The sequence below is a fragment of the Galeopterus variegatus genome, unplaced genomic scaffold (assembly GCF_000696425.1).
Source record: "Galeopterus variegatus unplaced genomic scaffold, G_variegatus-3.0.2 Scaffold86, whole genome shotgun sequence".
NCBI lineage: Eukaryota > Metazoa > Chordata > Mammalia > Dermoptera > Cynocephalidae > Galeopterus > Galeopterus variegatus.
Genome location: NW_007726197.1, coordinates 177,930 through 199,901, shown reverse-complemented (window position 1 = coordinate 199,901; position 21,972 = coordinate 177,930).

Here is a 21,972-nt window from a genome sequence, read left to right as displayed (position 1 = left end):
TTTAGATGGGAGCTATTAGATCATCACACAAACAAGATCACTGCAGTGTGTGGCCAGAGGATGGCAAGTTAGACAACACTTTGACAAACAATTTATGGTAGGAAAAGAGACAAAGATGAAGATGGAAAATACAGAAAAGTAGTTAGAACAGGGTGATGTCGAAGGTAGGGTCCAGGGGGCCTGATAGTTGATGTCAACCTGCCCTATCCTCTTACCAGGTTCTTGACTCTGCCATAGGAAAAAATTCAGAGTCACAATAGAAAGTGAGAACAAGTTTAATATAATAGGTAAGAAATACAGGGCAATATAATAGATAAGAAATACACGCTTAAAGCTCAGTACAGATTGCAGGCCGGCTCAAGAGAAAGAGCAGCTTCCTGCTGAAAGTAAGTTTGATGCAAAAAGAAATAAATACACACTCCATAGGCAGAGCATGGACTGGCTCCAGGAGAGTGAGCAGCAGCCTCGCCTTCTGCTGGGATTCAGCTTTTATAGTTCTGCAATCTAATGACTATTCAGTTAAGGGGGTGACTCTCCGTTATGGAACATAGTCTTGCACATGCTCAGTTGGTCTCTTCATGAAGGATGTTCATTGGTCACATCCTGTCACATTCACCAGACATATTCCAGAATATTCTGTGCTGTCTATCACTTCTAGTGGAAGGTCTTTCAACCACCAGGGTTATATAACCCTTCTCTACTGAGCATACCCAGGCACTGGATTTGCATAAATAAGCCAGCCCGTTGTGGTCTTATTTTCTTGTTGGTGCTGAAAATAGATCTAACTGGGAACAGCAATTTCCTGTAGGTGAGATCCTAGAGGAGAGGGCCTGAGACTTTGGGGAGTGGCTGGAAACCCAGAGGCATGTCCGAAAACCCAAGCCCAGGGAAACTGAGCACCTCTTATATCAAGGGGGCTCTGGAAATTAGAGTATTTCCCACAAATTGCAGCTCTACCCATTTCTACTAGCTAACTGTGGCATAGTTATATTGCTCTATCCTTACAATATCTAAGTCATACTACTTTTAAGCCTTAGTTTCCTACTCTCTAAAATGGGCATAATCATCACACATCTTTCAGAATTTTAATGCCCTAGCAAAATGCTTTGCTTATAGTAAGAATTGAGAAAATGTTAGCTTAAAAAACATACTGAGATAAGTTTGAATGTTTTCCTCTATGGCATGTCTCATTTTGACGGTAATGGCTGTCTAGAAATCTTCAATTCAAACTGCAACATTTGGAAACTTTAAAATATCAAAGATGAAGAGAAAGTGAAGATGATCTTTTCTTTGATGTCAGCATTGAAATGTTTTTTTTCATATTCTGCTGGAAACCCAGCCTTATTACAGATCACAGGACCTAGGACACCATTGTTGCAATAATTTAATCTGAGGTAGGACTGACATTGTTAGCATAACATTTCTTAATAGTATTAGTCAAGCTGAGCTTTAAGGAACATACCTATTGACTTCAAAGGGTTTGTTTTAAAGAAAGTGAAAGAAAAGGGAAATAAAAATCTACAGAACATGATAGAGTACCATAATTTCCACCCTGAGTTTTGGAAAGTCTGACTAACCTCCAAACTGTGTTCTGAGAAAAACAGTTGTCTCATACGAAGGCACAAGAACTAATATGAAACGTTAGTTCAAAGCCTCTGGGCAAAAAGAGGGACATAAAGACAGATACTCTCTCTTTTAATGAACCCCCACGTGGAAAGTCGCTGCTGCTTGGAGAGCTGTTGCCTGTGCTTTGAACTGACTGTGATTTAAACAGCGAAGTGTCATTTTGCACTCTCTGAGTGAGCCAGCAGATCTCTAAAGCTTCCCAGCTCCAGAAAATTTCAGAAAGCATTTTCTTCTAGGACTTCTTCGTGACCTAAACAAAAGTAGAGCCATTGTACAGTGATTGCCACAAGACTCAGATAAAATTTTCATAAATCAGCTTTTTTCCTTTTTCCATATATGATTAACCAGCCTGAAAACTACCCCCCCCACATGTGGGTGGGTGGGTGGTTACTGCGTCTGCACTGTTGCTGCTGCCACTGGTTGTGCACATGGAGCCCAGCTTCCAGACAGCAAAAAGCCTGTTTGGGCCTCTGCTGTCCCAGAGGACAGGGCAGACAAGCTATTCTGGTCAGAAGAGTACTTTTGTGTGGGCAGTCGTTTCCCCTAGTCCAGGATGCAGCAGCGGAAGGAAAGGGAACAGTGTGACCTGGCTCCCCAGAGGGACTGGGGGTGTAAAGGCAGCCCTGGTGTCCTGCCCACACTCAGGGCAGGAAAATCGCCAGGAGACCTGTGCTGTTTGGCAGTCTACAAAACAGCCCTCGGAGGGGATCAGACTAGTGCCAAGGACTCCCCAGCAGGTCATTTCCTAAATTTGCTCTTCCTAGGAACACAGGCTTAGATATAGCTATAATCATATTTCCTGGTACAGTATATTGAGATTACCTAGTAGGGTCTGCTCTGCTACTGAACCCATGACTAAGTAGAGAATTTTTATAGAGAATATCAGCTTACCTCACCATTTAAGTTCCAATCAGAAAAAGATTCTTATAAAAATATGATCTATTAGCAAATTGTAAGCTTTCAGTCCCATCTGGTAAAATTCAATAGAAGAGCTACATAATAAACTGTCTCAGGATGACCCAAGACAATCATCATTCATCATTGAATGAGATTCACCACCTTCCATCTGTGTAGGATTTCGCTGTTTACAGAGACCTTTCACACACGGTCGTGGACTCTCTTACAACACAATGGGGTAGACAGGAAAGGATTGTTATTCTCATTTTGCAGATCGGGAAACGCAAAGGGCTGCCCCAGTAAACCTGCAGTTTTACTGGATATGGTCTGGTGCTAGGTCTGGCAACTGATACAACCTCATTATGCCCAGAAAGAGGAGTGAGATGAGGAAGGACAGGAACATCTGTTGGAAGGTCTCCCCATCTAAATGGCAACTGGGCCCAGTTAGATATTTCTATCCCTCCTGCACCCATGTAGAAGCTCAACACGGAACTCTGTGCATAGTAGACTCTCTGTAGTAATCAGTGGTTAATAACATCAACAACCACTTATATGTTTCTAATGACGTTCCAGGAACTGTTCTAAGCACATCACGTTATTATCTCATCTAATCCTCACAGCAACTCTGTGAAGTGGGTACAGTGATTATCTTCCTTTTACAGATAAAGAAACGGAAGCACAGAGAGGCCACGTGACTTGCCCATGTCACACAGGCTAACCATGTGACTTTTTTTTTTTAATGTGCAATGTATCATCCCAGTACCAACATTACTGGAGATTAATTTATATTCTGAAGGTAATGTGGGCAAAGTGAAAACTAAAACCTGTTACCTCTCCCCTTTTAATCATGCCATGAGAAGGATTCCTGGGGAAACTAAAAATTCATCCTGGTGAGTTAAGCCTTTATACAGAAGTGGCTTTGAATTATGCTTGGATGACTTCTGCCTTTTGTCAGTGACAGGTTCTGACCTTAGGCAGGATATGAATAGACACAAAAAAGGCCACCTGCCCTCATTCTTTCTTCTGTTCAGGTGAGAACAGGGCTGCACTGGTGAAAGTTTAAATGACCTGGTTCTACTGCCCCTGTGAAAAACTAATGATGTGTTTTCCATTTTCACCCCATTCTCCCTGGTTTCATGTAAACACATTCAAAAGGGGAGTGAAGCTGTGGAGTGAATAAGTCACGGCTGAAAAGTTCTGCTTGCTCCTGTCATGTCTGAAGCTGAGTACAGGAGGCTCCAACGTGAGTGTGACTGAGTTCAGGGATCTGCCCGCCACGTGGCCACTCCCCGCTGCTGCCCGTGGCTCACGCTGTTCTCTGAGGTGAAGAAAACCAGGGCGGGGTGGGTGAGGTAAGGGGTGCACTGCCCACTCAGAGCTTTGCTTAATCAGAGATTAGCATAAGAAACAATCAAGTGTGCTCAGTGCCTCAGAGTTTGCACAGAGCTTCCACATATAATACCATTTCTCCAAGCCAGGAAGTGGAAATGAACTAATTTAACTCACACAGTTGGGATTCAAATCATGGTGGACTCCAAATTCAAAGCTAGCTCTGTCTGTCTGTCTCCCTCTCTCCCTTCCCTCCTTCCCACAACATGCTATCCTTGATCAAGAAAAGAGAATATATCACTGTGGGAAACGATGCAGGGGTGCTTTATTTACATTTTCCATTTATTATCTCAAAATACACTTTCATGATTCCAATGTGCATCTAAAAATGGGAAGTAATCATTTCAACAAGACCTAGAGAAGAAAACATGAGAAATGAAAACAAAGATAATCTTTTCCTTTTCAACTGGTTCACCATATCCCCAATTAAGCCACCTTGGGTAGTATTTAAATGACTGTCTACACTTTTTGGCAGGTTAGGTGAAACTTTGGATGGTTTAGGAACTTTCCCACGTGGTTAACCTCCAAATTCAATGTAACAATACATAACAGATAGGGAGGGATGGGTGATGGTCAGATCAGTTTTCATCTTTTTATTTACATTTTGACTTTAATGGTTTTGGACAAACTTCAGGAACAGAGCTACTGCTGCCAAAGGCACCATCACTGCACCAGCCCAGCAGTGATTCTGCCCACAGACCCAGCAATGGGCTCCCATCCTGGGCCTGGGCCTTACAGGGCCCTGAGTATCATAAAAATCCATTTTCTTGCTTCTCTTCAGTTCCAGTCAATGATTCTGGAGGAAGTCATACGTTAGTGTGGTATTTGCATCTAGTTGAAAATGGTGATTGAGCAATATTTTGCAAAATTAAATAACTAAAATTATTTTTAAAATGGTAGATATAGTGTTATAACATGTGAAACATGATACTGACTCTTTACATTGGCAGCTAGGTGGAAGTTGAATGCTAGAAGTGCTAATAGGCTTATGTCTTATTTAAATATTAATAGCATATAATTAAATTTTCAAATATTAAATAAAAATTTTAAGCTTTAAAAAAATTTTGACTTAAATGTTGATATTCATAGTCTAGTTTGCAGTTTGCATTTTAATTATAATAGATAACTTAATTTTTTTATTTATTTATTTTTTAAAAAGATGACCAGTAAGGGGATCTTAACCCTTGGCTTAGTGTTGTCAGCACCACGCTCAGCCAGTGAGCTAATCGGCCATCCCTATATAGGATCCAAACCCGCAGCCTCGGCGCTCCCAGTGCCGCTCTCACCCAAGTAAGCCACGGGGTTGGCCCTTTTCCACAAGTTTTTTGAAGTGACTTCTTATATACGTGCTGTCCAATAGCCATTAGCCACATGTGACTACTGAGCACTTGCAATGTAGCTAGTGCCACTGAGAAACAAAACTGAACTGAAAGTGGCTAGGTGGTACCATACAGAGCAGCATAGCTTTATTTACTGCTGTCGATAGAACACAAATTATGTGGAAATCTTAATTATAACAACACAATTAGTGATTTTACTAAAATAAAGGGAAATGTGAATTTAATGGAACAAATATATAATAATATATGCATTATGTATGTCTTTATTTTATTCTTTATCCATATAGCCAGACTATCAACAGAAAATCTAGATATGCTTAGTAATGCATTCAGTTGTCTTTGATATTTCACTGACTTCTTGTCACATAAAAACTATAGGCTCTCTTATCTTTCAATTTTGTTCTATTTGTCAGGGTAGGAAGATATACATTAGTTTGCTAGCTTGATTAATAACTAGACATATGGTAAGTGGGTCTTGATTTGTATTCTTGCCCAAGCCCACCAATGTTAGGGGCTGGCCTGACAGCACCCCTAACTCTGATCAGCCATGCTGCAAATGTCACTATTGTCCCCAGAGAGCCAGGAGTGACCTGTGGTTAGTCTAAAATGAGAGAACTCCAGTGCTGGAAAAACAAGTCAAAGTAAATGTCCCACTGGGAGGATTCCTGCAGTATCCCTTCCTTAGAGGAGGTCCAATCCATTCATTTCAATAGAGGCCTTCCTTCCATTTGGGCTCAAAAGCGCTTTGACCTGTTACCTGTAAGAGGGAGTTAATCAACAGCAGCTGCCACAAATTGTGAGGTAAGGAGCTGCTGGCAAAAATACCATCACTATTTGAAATGTGGATGGAAGGCTAATGAGGGTAGAGTCGGCTTAGCATTGTAATGGTAAAGAGTAGAGCACAGGGATAATTGAAATCACAAACCCTCCCACTAAGCTTTAAATAACAGCAGGAAGGGACAAGGAAGCTAAGGACTAAGGGTAGTCCCGTGGCAGCAGCAGGAGTCCCAGGCCAGGGTGTTCTCTCCTCTGCCAGCGGCAGGCCCCCCACCCCCTGTACCCCAGCAGCCTTACACATTTCCTTGCCCTTGGCGTGTTCCAGCCCTAAAGTTGCTCCATACTTTTCCCACCCCTGGGGGGCCCAGGGGATTGAATCCCCATTGCCCACAGTGGTAACCTGCTCAGTACCCCATATGTTGACTTCTTTTTTCCCCTTGTCTCACTTCTTCGATTAAAAACACTTGCACTTAAGTCCTAACCTCAGGTCTGTTTCTGGGGGAGCCCAACCTAAGATAACCTCCAGCACTTAGCACAGTTCTTGGTATATGGTATTGCCTTAGTAGATATTTGCTGAAAGAACTAACATACTTTGCGAATGAAATCCCACCCTAATATGCACTTCTTCACCCAAATTATAGAAATTACTCAGAAACAAAGTGACTAGATTGACTTTTACCTCATCTTCAGCCTTTATGCTTCTGCTAGCATAGGTGCTACATTGGTAAGTCCATAACCATTGACAAAACAAAAAGCAAATTTGAGTTCTGGTGTAGTGCACAAGATTTCATCACAATGGAACACCCAGGCTGCAGATCCCACCATCCTCACTTGCTGAGTCTTTCAAAGTATGAGACTACACTGGTCTCTGAGACTTCAAATTTTCATTTTGTTATTAAAGATAAGGCTCAACAAGTGCGTATTTGGGAAAAGTAGCATGATAATGCAAGGTCATGTTAAGAAGTAAATGTTTAATATAGAGACTATTTTTTTTTTTTTTGTCTTTTTTCTGTGTCCGGCAACGGATCGCAACCCTCAGTGTTGCCCCCGTACCGGACCGGGGACCGGCAACGGGATTGCAAGCCTCGGCGTTGCTCCCGCGCCTCGCTCAGCCAGTGAGCGGGAACCGGTCTGTATGTGGGATCCGAACCCTCGGGCGGGAGCGCCGCCGCGCTTCCCAAGCGGCGCACTATCCAGTGCGCCACCGGGCCGGCCCAGTATGGAGACTTTTAAAGAACACATCTGATAAGGATCTAGCAAGTGGGATTCCTGAAGAAAGAGGAGTGTGTTGGTGGCAACACCAAAGGCAAAAGTCCTTTAGTCCTCAATTTGCCCTAGGAGGATGACGGCTGTAAGGCATCCTTGTCTGTTGGTTCTGGGGTCCCCTGGAGACAGGGTCAAGATGAGCGTGGAATCCGTTTATTTCTCGGGTCTTCATAACCACTATAAAGCAGGGCAGGGCGAGCAGAGGACCCTCCGGTGGAAGCACGGCAGGAGAGCTCCGGGGCACCCTGCATCACAGATTTGCCTTCTCGCTGGTATCACTGCTCGAATACCGTGTTACTCAATTACTTTGGTTTCTAATTCACCCTCTTCCCAAGCCTACCATTGCGTTCAGTGAGCTAGGCCAGGAGCCTAGAGTTGTCTGGTGCTGGCTCAACCAACCTGCTTATTCCGCAAGAGATGGAAGGGTCACTTTTTAAAAAAAAATCTTACAATTAAAATTCAAAAAAAATGTACTCTTTACTAAAGCACTGAAAGCTTTTTATATTTACTTAATAAGACAGTCATCTAATATTTCAAGACATTATCTGATTCACTCCCCATCTCTCTTCCTCCCCCGTTTCCCAGCATTTTGCACCAGATACAGAAATCACGGGTTATGTCCAAACCCTCGTTTCGGTGTGACCGCCGCCTTCCGTGCGCTGCTCACGGCTCGCTCCGGGCCCCCACGGGACGCCGAGGCACGATGAAGCGGCAGCAGCGCGCCCTGCTTCCCTGGCGCCCGGGCTCGGGGGCAGCGGCGCGNGGCCAGTGGCAACTTGTTAACCCAGCCGGCTGCCCGGGGGCCCCGGGTGGGAAGGAGGACGGGCCGTGTGCGTGTAACCGTGTGTGCTTGTGTGTGTTCCGAGTCCAGAGGAGCCCCTCGTGGAGCGGATCTGTGGAGTGGAGTCGGGGGTCAGGCGTGGGGCGGACCCCAGCAAGGTGTCACCGGGGTTTACCGCCAGGCTCGCCTTCAGTGCCTGGAGGACCCACGTGGATGGACGGCAAACCTGGCACATTTGCACACTTTCTTTCTCGTGCTTATTAGATTAGTTTAATTAAGTACATACAACGGTGGCTGTGAGTTATTTTCTTTTTCTTAAAAAAAAAGAAAAAGAAAAAGAACGCTTGCTATTTGGCCTTAAACTGGGATTGCAAAATAGGTTTCTATGTTTATTCGGGAGGAATGAATAAGTTGAGCTTTAAGAAAAAAATGATGGAAAGGACTTTTAGTAACAGTAAAGAGCATACTTTAAACATTAAAGACGTTCTGACCCCCGGCTCGTGGACACAACTTTTTGCTTCCTTGGAGTCCGGGACCATTGGCTGTTGGTCCTATAGGCACAGGCACAGAGGGTTGTGTCTGTGCTGCTGAGCTGCGGGACCCTTGACCACTGTTGGCTGCAGAGATGAAGTGGGGCTTGTAGTTAGCTGATTGCTCTGTGTTTTGAAAACCAAACCATCAACGTCAGTAGAGAAATACCCTTTCCCCAAGTTTAATATTTCCTTAACCGTGTGGTAATTGCGAGTGCACCGGAGGATTTAACCTAATGATGCAGTGTTGCTGTCTGATTTAAAATTGATGCAGATTTTGGCTTGCTTTCTTAGTGAATAATGGAGTAGCACTCACCAGTTTGGGAGCCTTGTAACTCAGCATTAAGAAGCCAAGTATGAGGGCCTTACTGACGGTTTTCTTTTTATTAAGATCCTTAACTCCCTGCCTCGCATTTGTTTAAAGTTAAGCTGTGTCAAATACAATTTAGATGGATTTTTAAATTGTGTGCAAGGGGTTGGAAACAAACACTTATACAGATAGCTATTTTAAAACATGGGTTGATTCATCAGCACTGACAAGGATTTCAGCCTGGGTGGTACTGACCCATGTCCTTGTTAAAGGTGATTTAAATGATCATTAAATCCGAAATAGAATTTTACCAAAATTGAGCCCAGTTTTTCTTTTCGAGGATATATATTTTTCTGTTTGAGTTATAATATCATTAACTGAAGTGTGTTTTCTTTTTTATTTGGAAAGCCAGCTGTTAGTGGGTAAAGGGGAAATAAAGGGCAGTATCCAAACAATTGCTTAGATGTTGAAACTTTAAAAATTTGAAGTTAGCAGATTTCCTGTGTGCAAGGATCAGACATGTTGCAGTTCATTACATTTTTTTCCTCTACACTTTGCATTTAGGTAATACAGGTGTAAGGCGCTTAATGCTTTGCAAAAGTCAGTTGTTTTTTAAAAATATGTTGGGAAAGTTAATTCTGATGCTATGAGTGACATTGACACTTACTTCTCTTTATGATTTTTCCGGAAATTGCAATAATTGGTTGTGTTTACCTGACATGGGAATGCATTTTAGAGATAGAGGAGTTAGATTGTAAGTTCCTTGAGGGCAAAGTCAATTTTTTTTTTTCTTCTTGGTTCCCCAGGAAACTCTTAAAATAGAGCCTTAGACCTAACAGGCTCTCACTATTTGTTAAATAAATTACTAATGTGAATCCTGATCATTTGCAAACATTTGAACTGTGTATGAATGGACTGATATAAAAGGGAGAGGAATGCTTAAGTAAGACTTGACTTGTGTTTTCCATGTGGGGTTCTCTTTAGGGAACCCAGTGGACTAAATCATGAGGGTTTATGTAATCAGTGGAGGTTTTTTGTGTAACTAAGATTTGTACACAAGACACCCTTCTAAATTCCCCTTCTGCAGTGCTCTCCTGTCCTCTTTTGGAATGGGTTTGGAATTGTTAGGATTGCTATTCATTTCTGAAGGTGTACTACACAAAATTTGGATACCACACATCAGAAATAGAGTGCTAAACTTATTGGAAGAGGAAATAATTAGAATTTTGCTTTATGAGGACTTTATTTACTTTAAACCTTTCATTTAGAAAATCATTTTCCATCTTTACAATTTATAACAGAGGTTCACTTTCTGTCTTCTAGGCTTTTAACATTCATTAAAAATAACTTTTGTAAAAAATAAGTAATATGTGAAGAAGAAAGTTAAATCATTTTACTTTTGCTTGAAATGCTCTTTTCCATGGTGAGAAGCCAAAGAGTTTGCAAATTATTCCTCTTTGACCCAGTTTCATGAAAGCCAAGTTATAACATATATTACAATGAAGCATTTACTTCTGCATTATGATGGGACTGATGTGTTAAGTTCTGTTAAGCAAGCTTTGGTTTGCAGAAAGAGAAGTAGAGACTTGGTTCTTTGCTTCAACTACAATATTTGGAATAGATTAAACCTTAACATAACTTTGTAAATTTGGGACTCTTGTGGAGAAATTTCTTTTTCTTTTTTTTTTTCCTTTTTGTCTTTTTTCGTGACTGGCAACAGATCGCAACCCTCAGTGTCGCGCCCGCCCCTCGCTCAGCCAGTGAGCAGCCGGTCTGTATGTGGGATCCGAACCCTAGGCGGGAGCGCCACCGCGCTCCCAAGCGGCGCACTGTAGCAGTGCGCGCCACCTGGCCGGCCCTGAGAAATTTCTTTTTCAAAATAATCTTTTAAGGACGTTTGTGAGAAAAATGCTGAAATCTGAATAAAGTCTGTAGTTAATAGTGCTGTACTAATGTTAACTTCTTAATTTTGGTAATTCTACTCTGGTTATGTTAGGTGTTAACAATACAGAAGGCTGGGCAAAGGGTGTGCTTGAACCCTTTGTACTGTTTTTGCAACTCTTCTATAACTCTAAAATTATTTCAAAATACAAGCTTTTAAATTACCCTTCACAAAGGGTGGGAGTAGATTTGTTTAGCAGTTTGATTTATTTTTCTTTTTCAGGCAACTATAGTCATGACACTTTACATTTTTATAGTGCTCTCACTAGGCTGATAATTGATATGAAAAAAATACTTTAAATTTAAGTCACTGAGCATGAAAGAAATATGTCAAGAAATTGCTATAACATTCGTAGTGTTATGTGTATGTAAAGAAGAGTTGCTTGAACATAATAAATTGTTCTGATCTAGAAAATTATAGGTTTTAGTCTCGTGCTTTCAAAGGGTTATTTTATTGGTTTTCAGAAAAGAAGCGCCTGACATATAATGATATATGGATAAGTGTGTACATAACTTGAGTAATTCTAAGTGAACTTTCCTTAATGAACAAGTAATTTGAATTATGTATTCAGATGACATAAACCCTATATAAATGAAGCACAGCCTGTAGATTTGGAAAAGTTGATTTCAGAACTTAAGTATTTCTCTGACAATTCTATAAAGTCAATGGCTTTATTTAAATTTTTCATAGTTCCCTAAAATTATAATAAATCCTAGGTCTTGTTAGGTTGTATATATCTATTCTGGTAGAGGAACTATGTTTTAGGTTAAGTATTGTTTCCTTTCAGTTTTTGCTTTAGATTTCATTAAGTTTTCTAGAATAAGCATGTATGTACTCGATGTAGTTTTCACTTAGGGGGTCAGGCATTTTAATGAGTTATGTACTTTTTCAACAGTGTAAACCTTTTCTTAAGGGTGGTGCCCACCATGCATGTTACTTTAATTCTAGGATTCCTGTCTTTGAAAACCAGCTTTCCCACAAATTTTGTTATGGTCTCACATCTCAGTGTGCTTACTATCTTCACGAGTACAACATAAAACATGTTCATAGGCTTATTTTATAAGTAAGAGAAAGTTTAATTACTACTGCCTTTTAAACTCACTAATGAAACATTTAAAATATATATGAAATACTATAGTAAACCTTTCATTGTGAGAGGATGCAGCTTCTTGGGTTCCTAAAATACTGTGGTGGTTTTTGGTTTAGTCATCAGAAAGCCTGAGTTTACACTGTAGCTCTGAAAAACCCAGCAGAGAAAAATAAGTAGGGTTGCATTGGGTGGGGAGGAGGAAAGGTTTAGTCATCAGGCTTCCTAATCCATAGTCTCCCCCAATTGGTGGGGCGGCTGGCAAGGCCACGGCATAATTAAGGGGCTGGAAGTATGTGAGAGCAAAATAAAAGAAGAAAACAGGGTGAGAAGGACTGTGTGCTTGGGACCAGCTCTGGAAGTCTTGGGCTGGGGGCACTGCTCTTATGTCCTCTTTGCTGTTAAGGGGGAAGCATATGGACAGGTGAGGGAAGACCATCCAGAGTGACAACTGTGCAGGTAGAATATGCTGACACCCTGCACCCAGCGGCTTCAGATGTCTCTGGGCTTGGGGTATTGGGTCAGTGTTGGAGGTGAGGTGGGTTTAAACCTGTGCTTCTCAAAACTTGGAGTCACCCTTCCAAACATTGCTTTGTAGGGCCCCACCGTGGTGAGATGGACGTAGAAGGTCTGTGGAGGAGGGTCCCACAGCATCCCCAGGTGATCCTGGTGTGTGGCCACACTTTGAGAAATGTGGTTCTAAAAGAGGAGTTTTTAAAGTGTTGTCCTTGGGCCAGCATCATCAGCATCACTCTGGAAGCTGTTAAATATGCAAACTCCTGGTCCCCAGTCAGAAACTCTGTGGACGGGGTCCAGCAATCTGTGTTGCAACAAGCACTCCAGGGGATTCCATACATCCTGAGATTTAAGAACCTCCCTTGTGAAAGAACTGGGATCCTCATCCAGCATTAGCAGCCTCCCTTGACAGGAGCGGAAAGAGAACTAGGGATAAAAATATAGTGCACATCTATTCACTTCTGAGCCTTTTGATTAACTGCCAAAATTATGAACACCATGATGGGAATCAGCTGTGACTCTCTGACCACCAGTGTGACATTTCGAATAATAGTCTTATCTGGGGAAGATATTGGATCCAGCCAGTTGTAAATGAAAAAAGTTTTCTATAATTTTACTTACCTCAGTGTAAAATTTTAATTAAAATTTGCTGTAATGTTTAGCCACTGGAAATTTCCTTGGATTCGTATTTGGTATAGAAGATATTTATTGGCTTATTATAATAAGTGTGTGGCCCAATGTGTTTCTTAAAATAATGCCTTTGATTCGGGTAAATATTTATTGAGCACTTACTGTTTATAAGGCCCCCTTTATGAGATGGTAATGGGCAAAGATAAGGAAGATACAGTTATCATACTTTGAAAAGTTGTACATCTATTAAAAGTTTCAAAACCTACTAAAATGCAAGAGAGCTGGAAATCAACATATGTAAAATTTAGAATTTTAATATGTAAATGTAAAACTTTGCCTTTGGAAATGAACTCAACTTCCAAATAGAAAATATAAGGTTTTTATTTTATATAGTTTTTCCTTCAGCCACAAAAGACAGTCATTGCACCTCTGTCATTTAATACTCCAGCAGACTTTCCAGAGACAGTGAGTGATTTTCACCAGCCGGCCTGCCTCCTGCTGTGATCCATGGCTGATCACTAGGTGTAGCTGCATCCTAAACCCACCCACCTAAGCTGAGAAAGGCAGCCTTGTCCATGGAAGGCTTCCTGGACTCCATTAACTTACAGCTAAGGAAGGGCATGATAGTTAGTGGACCTTCATCTCTTTGCATGTGCATCTGCTAACTCTTTACTATAAAATTAAATTCTTCAGTGGAAGTTTTATTCCCACTAGTTGAAGTTGTAGTTTAGTTTGTTGTGATTCAGCACTGACCTAAAGACAACTTTAGACTCATCTGCAATAATCTTACTCATTTTATTGTTCTTCTTTGCTGTATGATGTGTTGCTGCTAGTCTATCTATAGCGGTGGAAGGAAGAAGTACATAGATTCGCCAACTAAGTACGAGTTCATGCTAACCTTTGGGGCCATTTCGCAGTAGACCAGAAAAAGCTATGGAGTGAATGGCTTTGAGAAGGTGTGTAACATCTTTAGGAAATGGTTTGTATATACTGCACTTACATCTGTAAGAGATTAATTACTTCTGTGGTGTTGAGGGTTTAGGTATACGATTTAAGAAGTCTTAAAATTTGCATGTAAATCGGATTCAGTCATTTTTCTTGTTTAAAACTCATAAGACTAATGAGTCATTAAAAACTTTCTATGCAAAGCACAAGTGTTGGGCCCTGTATTGGAAGTCCGGAGAGGGTGGAGGATCTGATTGACTAAGGCTGTGGCTTACCTTAGAAATTGGGGCTAATGGGAAAGGGAAATGATATCTCAGGCTAAGAGAGCTGCAAGGCATGCAGGGGAGAGTGAATGAGAGTAAAGGTGTCAGAGGTGTGTCAGAACTGACAAGGTTTCAGAATCTTCCTTGGAGGAAAAGGCCACTGTTCAGCAGAATGATTTATTTCAATACGCAACAACCCGAGCAGAAGCAAAGCATTAAGTTTTTTATGGGCTGCAAAGGATAAAAGCTTATAGAGCATCAGTTTGTTCTCAGATGGTTGAATGTTCATTTTAATCTCTCTTTCCTATTTAATATGCAGAAAGCAGATTTATTGTGTACAAGGAAAGGAATATGTTTTAGTTTGGGTTACTGTGGAAGGCAGAGGCCCCATTACTTCTCTCCTTCTTTCAGCTGTTGAATCAAAATGGGATCACAGGTGGGCTTCTGAGGGGGGTGAAAAGGAACCGAACCACACCCTTTGTACAATCTGTTTCTGACGGATCCTTTTATAAAAAAAATTAATTTTTTTATCATACATTTTTATAGTGTACAGTTTGTCATTTCAGTACATACAGGTATTATATAATGATCCAATCGGGATAGTACATCTATCACCCAAACATTTATCACTTCTTTGTGGTTATAATATTCAAGATCCTCTTTTCTGACTGTCTTGAAATATACGGTAATGTTAGCTCTAGTCACCCTAGAGCATCAGAATTTACTTCCCCATCTAAATGTAACTTTGTACCTTTTACCAACCTCTCCCTTCCTCTCCCCTCTCTATTTCTTTGCCTCTGATAATCACTATTCTACTCTCTATTTCTTTTTTTCTTTTTAATTTTTTTCAACTTAATTGACCTATGATAATTGTATATATTTATGGAGTACAGTGTGATATTTGGGTATATTTATACAGTGTGCAGTGATCATATCAGGGTATTGAGCGTATCCATCACGTCAAACATTTGTTACCTCTTTGTGTTGGAAACATTCAAAATCCTCTCAATTAGCTACTTGGAGTTATACAGTAATTTGTTGTTGACTATAGTCTCCCTATATTGCTATACCACAGTAGATCTTATTCTTCCTATCTCTCTACAATTTTGTGTCCATTGACCATCCTCTCACCCTTACCCTCCCCCCACCCCCTACCAGTCTCTGGTAACCACTACTCTATTCTCTGTTCTGTGAGATCAACATTTTTAGCTTCCACGTATGAGTGAGAATATGCAGTATTTCTTTTTCTGTGCCTGGCTTATTTCACTTAATTTTTTCCAAGCTCATCTATGTTATTGTGAATGGCAGAATTTCATTCTTTTTTATAGCTGAGTGGGATTCTTTTGTGAGTATATACCACATTTTGTTTATCTAATCCATTGGTGGACATTTAGGTTGGCTCCAAATCTTGGCTATTGTGAATACAGCTGCAATGAACATGGGAGTGCAGGTATCCCTTCCACATGTTGATTTCCTTTCCTTTCCTTTGAATATATACCCAGTAGCGGGATTGCCAGATTGTATAGTAATTCTATCTAAACTCCATACGTTTTGCATAATGGCTGTCGTAATTTACATTCCCACCAACAATGTATAAGAGTTGCCCCTTCTCCTATCCTCACCAGCATTTGTTATTTTAGGTCTTTTTGATAATAGCCATTCTAACTGGGTGAGAAGATATCTCATTGTGGTTTTGATTTGCATTTCTCAGATGTTGAGCATTTTTTTCATTTTCCTGTTGGCCATTTTTATCTCCTCTTTTGAAAAATGTCTGTTCAGCTCCTTTGCCCATTTTTTTTTTTCCTTTTTGTCTTTTTTCGTGACCAGCAACAGATCGCAACCCTCAGTGTCGCACCTGTACCGGACCGGGACCAGCAACGGGATCGCAACCCTCGGTGTTGCTCCCGCAACTCGCTCAGCCAGTGAGTGGCCGGTCTGTATGTGGGATCCGAACCCTCGGCGGGAGCGCCACCACGCTTCCCAAGCGGCGCACTGTAGCAGTGCGCCACCGGGCCGGCCCTAAATCATCCCTTTTAAAATAAACACTGATAATGCATAAAACCAAATTAGTGAAGAGTGTTTAGCATGTAGTAGTTGCTCAATAAATATTTGTGGACTGAGTGAATAAATGATTGAATGAAATTCCCTTGGAGAAGAAAAAATCAAATTACTTATGCTTTAAAGTTTAGTGCTTGGTGTCATTAGCAATTTATAGGTGTTGCTAAATTCAAAGGAAAACATGGTACCCTTTGTTAATTAACTATGTAAAAGTAAGCCTATAATTTTATCGCATATAATATAATTTATAAATCAATTATTGCCATAAAGTGCAATTTTGATACAATACTGATCACTAGAAAATGAAATTTATTGTGTGGTAGATTGATCATGACTCTATTCTAGGGAGATTTGATTTAGTCAGTGGTATAGTAAAAAAACCATGGTATCACCATTAAGAAGCTTCCATGACGTGGAATAACATATGTATCTCTGCTGCCTTTTATTTCTGAAGTAGAGTGAAATTAATTACACTTACAGAGAGATTGGACTGCATCACAATAACGTGAGGCTTGTCTTCATCACAGTGAGCATGCTCTTGTTCCTTTTTCATTCAGGGTGGTCTACTCTCAAGTGATAAAACTTACTAAAAAGAGGCTACTTTGTTAACCTCATATACTGTGTTTTCTGCTTTTGCCACTTTGGACATCTTGATCACTGAATATGGTGTAAAATTTCCATGGTGAGTCAGGGCATTGGTGTTATGTTCTGGTTATATGTTACGGGGTTTGCCCCCTTAGTCTCTCTGTCAGTTACCATTGTCAACCCCTATGTGTGGCTTGTCAGAAAGCCTCTCCTTTTCTTTCTTGCTCAGTGGGCAGGGATCCCCTGTGTGGCAGCTGGTTGAGAATCTTGTTCCTGACTTTTGGTGGCTTTGGGGTGCCGCCTGCCCATCAGAGAGAGATAGGAAGCAGTAGGGGTTTAAGGTGGTGCATCAGACATGGGGGGCCTTGAGATGTGGAAAAAAGGGCAGAAGCCCCTGGTCAGATCAGGTATTCCTGGTTTTGAATTCTGTTTCCACCTCTGAATAGCCATGTGGCCTTGGGGCCTTGGGCATGTTAATTTCATTTTGCTGAGCCTCAATCTTTTTTCCTGGAAAAAATCTTGTAGGATTGTTGTAGAGACTAAATCAGAGAACCAATGCCATGATGGTAGGTGGCCTCTTGAGGTTTAATGGTCAGGATAAGAGGAAGTCAGTCTCCTCTTCCATCCTTTACGTACATTATAGGGTTAACCGTATGAACTTGCTGTTTTTACAAGTCAAAAGTGTTGAATATTGGCAATGTCATATGGTTCAAACTAACAGATCCCCTTTCAGGATCCAAGATTTTGATAGTTGTGGTGCCGGGAGCTATATATGTGGTGTATAAGTATGTGTACGTGGTTATGTACATATATATGCTATAAACATATGGCCTTTTAAAAGAAAAAAAAAACCCTGAAATTAGGAAAATGATCACCTTAGAATTGGCACCATGGAAAGTCAGCACTACTCAGTACTGTGGAAGGAAGCATTGGGCACCTGCATTGGAGTCACCTGAGGCAGTTGTTAAAAATGTAGGTTCCTGGTCCCCACAGATCTACTGAGTCAGAATCTCTGGAGTGGGGCCACAGAAACGTAATGAAACACCTCAGGTGATTTTGATGCTCATTAAAGTTGAAGAGACCATGACCTTGTGCAGTACTTATCACATCCTCTCGGACTAGTGTTAAGAAGGCATCTGAGGACCACTACATTAACTTTTTCATAACAAACTGGAATCGACTGAAGAGTATTTCTTCTGGCGTCAGAGAAAATGAAGTATGAAACAAGGCATCTTATAGACACTTATTTGCTTCATGCTCATCTTCCTACCATTTTACTTGGTGACCTCCAGTAAATGTGATATCAATCTGGAATTTTTAGGATATAGTGAAAGAATAAAGACATTTCATAGTAATCAGAATGCAAATTATTTTAGATCTCTAAATTTGCAGATTTCAGCCACATTTTGAGATGACTCATTCAGGGATGATTATGAGACAAGATGATCTGCAAAGTATTTTGGGAAGGTTATTTTCCAGCATTTATTCCTTTATTCATGTTCAGTGAAACATATGGACACTGTAGAATAATCTGTCTGAAGAGCCCCATAAGTACGGACCAAAAGCTTGTCGTTTTGTTTCTGGTAGTTCCTAAAAGTCTCACAAACCTCGAAATGGGCATTATAGCACTTGAAATTTCCACTAGCTCCTCATTTGGCCAGGAAGAAAGGTGCTTGTCAAAATGGAGTCTCTGGGAGAGGTGGCTCATTAACTTTTCTTAAATATGACATCCTCAACTAGCTGTCACCTTGATAAGTTGACATCCTTAGATTTCTTACTCGTAAAATAAAGACATTTGACTCAAGGATGTATAAAATCTTTCCAATCACTTAAGGAGTATAAGTATTGTCATCTACTTCTGTCTTAGTTCAAATTAGTTTGTTAGATAGGATGGTGTAAGAGAATGGGATCAATTGGTCATTTTTGATAGGTGAGGATGGGAGAAATGTCTGGAACATTGGGTTCTGTCTGAGAGGGTGCCTGATGGAGCACGAGGTTGCTTGCTGAAAGGAAGTGGATGCTGAAAGGCTGTCTGGAGGATTTCAGATGCTTTGCGCCTTCACCTTAGGCAGCCTCTGCACAAGAGAAGTTCATTCTTTCTCTGTTGTTAGCATTCACAGGTGCCACCAAAGGCTCTGCAGCAACGACACTGTTAGGCTTGTGATTTTCTACTTAAATATCGACAACATGGATAAGTCTTATTTCGGGGGCTTTGAAATGATAGTGTGTGAGAACCATATAGTGAGCACTAATTATGTGCTAGGTACATGCTGAGAGGATATGATATTCTCAAGCTTACTGCTTGCCCAGTACCTAATAAAAGTTTAGCTGAGAGAATGGATGGAGGCTTTGGGAGGTAAAGTTGACTCCACGATCACCTTGGCCAGTCACAGGAACTGGGGTACGTGCACCAGGTTGTGTCTCCCTTCCCATGCACACGTACTTGGAGTTGCCTTTTCCTGATTTATCCTCTGCTTTGGTGGCATCCACCTGTATTTAGTGTGCTCTAAGAAAAAGCATGACAAATGTAGTGTTGTGTTGGTTAGAAAAATGTTGAGTGATGTTGTATTACATGATGTAAAACCTGTGTGATGTCTTTCTGGGGAGATTTCTTTCTGGGCCTTAGTTTCAGGAAGAAGTGTGATTTTCCTGTGCAGTTGGTTTCTTCTTGTGGACACAGTGAGTTATATAACCCATCAAGTTTTCCTCTTTCCAGTGGCTGTTAGAAAGCCATATTCAAATGCGTGTTCTGTAATAGTTAGAACTTTTTTTATTGAACAGAAAACCTCAGTCAAAGCTGGCCTATATCAAACAGGGAATTTGTTGGCTCTGGTAACAGAGAAGGCCATGGGGGGTATGGTTGTCCCAAGGGCTCACCCCAGTCATCAGGATTCTAAATGTTCCTCTCCAAGCACCTTTCCTCTCTATGTGATATTCCTAAGGAGTTATGGGTTAAGTCCACCAGCTCCAAAGCCCAGTGGAAAGAGCAATTCTCTTCCTCAGTGGTGTAAATCACTCTTGCGATTGGGCTCCAAGGACAAATAGGTTCTGTTGCCAGTTGAACAGAGTGGACAGTGCCTGTGCAAAATGCAACAAAAGGCCCGGAGTGGTCGTCTGTGCAGTAGGTCTTCATTTCTCGTTCATTTTCCTGGCCTGATTCTTAGACTCCTCTCTACTTTTCTCACCTCATTGTAATTTACTTTGCTGTGTCTTATGTGTCATTATAAATGCATTAAATCTCTTTGGAACTTGGTGGTGGTGACAGAAAATAAATGAGTTTCAAATCTTACCACTGAGTCAGTGTTCCAAATGCAGTTTTGTGTGTGTGCATTTCTTTTACTTCTCAGTGACACCATAGGACACATTCATAGCTCACTAAATGGAGAACACAGGAGTGGAAAGAGGGTATGGGGATTATAATAGCCCAGTTCAGTAGTTCTCAAATTTATTTTTTGAAGCATCAAAATCTTTGGGTTAGGCAAAATTTTACACAGGTAGAAATGATTAGAAATCTTTTGGTCCAATAAGATTTTATGAGGACAGATTTTTTTTTTTTTTTTTCAAAAAGGCTCTCCAAATTGGGAAACAAGTTATACTGGCTAGGTACTGCTGTGTAACAAACCACCCAAAACTTAGTTGCTTGAAGCAACCACCATTTTCTGTTTTTATGTTCCATGGGTGGTTCCACTGACCTAAGCTGGGCTTGGTGTACTTTGCATATGAGTCTCTACTCAGCTGGTCTTGGTGGGCTTTCTTGAAATTTTGGGGCTGGCTGGTGGTAGGCCGGTCTAGGATGGCCTCTGCTGGGACAGCTGCACTCTCCTTTGTGTGGTCTTTCATTCTACAGCAGGCGGTTTCCAAAGAAAGAACAGAAGTGCATCAGGGCCTGTGGGCTAATGCTTGGGAAGGACACCCTGTCACTTCCACCTTGTTCTTCTGGCCAAAGCCAGTCACCAGGCCAGCCTAGAATCAAGGGTGGGGAAATAGACCTCATTCCTTTGTATGTGGGGCTGCAGGGACACATGGCGAAGCGTGTGGGTACAAGGAGAGATGGAAAATTGGACCCCATACCGGTGGCTGCCAGGACCTAGTATGACTGAGATGCTTTTGCTCTGCAGATCACAATTGGGAAGTCACTGGCAACATGAATAAAAGGAATGTGGGGTTGAAAGACCTGTACCCAAGGACCAGCCCTTCCACTTACTGTCATCTAAAGGGGGAAGTTGTTAACTTCAGTGAACTCAGTTCCTTGTCTGCAAATAGGGTCAATCAGTGGCACTGTGATTCATGGGTTCACTTCAGAGATCAAATGGTATGACTTTTACAAATCCCTGTGTCTCTGGGTATATTCTGAAGGCGATAAAGCCTCATTAAAGCTGAGTTCTCATCCTGGCCATGCCATTTACCAGCTGTGAAGTCACAGCCCCTCTCCAGCCCAGTTTCTTCATCTTTGAAAAGGGGATATAGCCTCCTTGGCCATCCAGTGTAAAACACAGTGCCTGGTCTAGAATACTCTAGTTGGTGTTATTGTTGCTGGAACCCTGTGACCAGGGAATGACCTTGGGCTGTTTTTCTCTTATGTCTGCAAAAGCCCAAGGGTGTGGTTTTCCCCAGCCCCATTTGTAATCCCACTCATAAATTTTCTGTGATTTCTCCTGGTTTCCTAGGAGCAAGGGAAAAAGCAGTACTATAATTACATGCCAGCTAAGGGTTAATATCTTCTATTTACTTCCCAAAGCGATCCTATAAAGAGAAAATGGCGGCACTGGCATTTTAGGGTTTATGAAACTGAGGCCCTAACACATTTCAGAATGTCGCACAGACAGCACAGCTTATTTCAGATCCCAAAGTGCTCCTTCTCCCTTGGCCTCTTGGACCAAAGCCTGTTTTCTTCTTCCTGCCTGTTGGGCCCAAAGCACATGTTGTAATTTTCAAGGATGGCTTAAGTATTTGTTGTAATTTCTCATTTTTAGGTTAAAAACAATTATAAAATTGGTGTAGCCCAGCAGTGCAATGTAATTATTGCTATT